The sequence below is a fragment of the Phocoena sinus genome, chromosome 2 (assembly GCF_008692025.1).
Source record: "Phocoena sinus isolate mPhoSin1 chromosome 2, mPhoSin1.pri, whole genome shotgun sequence".
In the NCBI taxonomy this organism is placed as follows: Eukaryota; Metazoa; Chordata; class Mammalia; order Artiodactyla; family Phocoenidae; genus Phocoena; species Phocoena sinus.
Genome location: NC_045764.1, coordinates 108,776,844 through 108,778,448, shown reverse-complemented (window position 1 = coordinate 108,778,448; position 1,605 = coordinate 108,776,844).

The window sequence follows — 1,605 nt, the reverse complement described above, 5'->3', positions numbered from 1 at the left end:
TCTTTCTCTGGTCTCACTTCAAATCGGGTAGCTCTTATAAATAATACAAAAAAACACGTTATTTTAGAAAAGTACAGAAAGTAGCATCACCTCTTACAATGTTACAGAAATATGTGGCTAGTTGGAAACCCTAAATCTAAACTCTTATGAATAAATATCCAAATGGATTCAGAAGTAAGACTGACTTTTAAAAATCATCTTTTCTAATTTTTAATACTAAGGTAGATGTTTCATTGTAGGTTAAGCATGGCTATAGAGATGTATAGACAAACAAGACAAGACAATATATTCCTGCCACCAGTACAATGAAGATGATTGTTAAATAGTCATAGCAGTTTACTTTTTGTAAAATATAAGTCCTGAGTGACATTCTTAGAGCTGGTAAAATACATTGTTGGTAGTCATGAATACACTCAACAGAATTAACTTAAATATTCTTTATTGAATTTAATTTAGGGTAGTGGTAGCAATAGATGCTTAGGCTCAGAAGGAAGCATAACAGCCAGGATAGGAAGAGAAAATGATCCTTCTAGAGACAGAGTGTGCATTCAAAGACAAGGAGAGAGTAGCTTCAGATCAATTTCATTCTCCCATGAGACTCGTCTGTATAACAATTCCCAACTTGGTTTCTTGAAATTTCTACTCTAATTTTATTTTTTTTCTTTATTAACACCCTACTATGACCAACTTTTTTTTTTTTTTCCTTTTTAGTTACCTTGATTGGATCTCTCAGTTACTTGATCCCATAAGGAGCCTTTGAGAGGTGACCATCTAGTCTGAAAATGTTCATGATGATTGGTCTCTGAAGACTTCATGAGGTAGGACTTCACTTGGGAATCTGATGTTTGAAATTTTTTTAAAGCTGATAACAATGTACCCATTTGAAGAGACATTTATTTCTATTTATCTGGAATAAGTAATATGTTATCTCACTAGCATTCCGCAGTCCCTAGGTGGTAATTACCTATGTGAGAGGAGCTTGAAGAACAGTGCCTATCTGATCAAAACCCAGTGCCTAGGGTTTTGATTACTTTGTTAATGAAAATATTTCAATTTTTAGTGGTCTATAAGAGCAGGATAAGATACTGCATTTGAAGGTTAAGAATTTCCAGTTCAAGATACTAAGTCCTTGCTCTGCTAAAATGAACCGCTCACTTAGGAATATAGAAGTTTCCCTAGTTCTACTTGTGTAGACAGGATGAGCCCAAAGGCTGGGCTGGAGACATTGCCTTTCACCATAAAGGTTTGATGTGAATCAGGGTCAGAAATTAAGACTAAAATTTTTTAGTCAAAGATGGAGATTTCTGGGACCTGGCAAAGCTTGTGTCCTGCCACAATAGTATTATAATTAGGGATGTGTTTTAGGAAGTTTGAAATAAACCAATGATAAAACATTCCTAAATCCAGGGAAACAATAAACTCACAGAATATATCTGTAGGAAACCTACCATATAATTTAAGCAGCTAGAATTAACAGGGAAAGATGGGGGAGAGAGAGAGGATGATACAGAAAGAAGATAGAACAAGAAGAGAGGAGACTTGGAGAGAGACAAATAGATATGAAAAGTCAAGATATGTGGGCAAGTGTCTGCTCCAATTCATAAA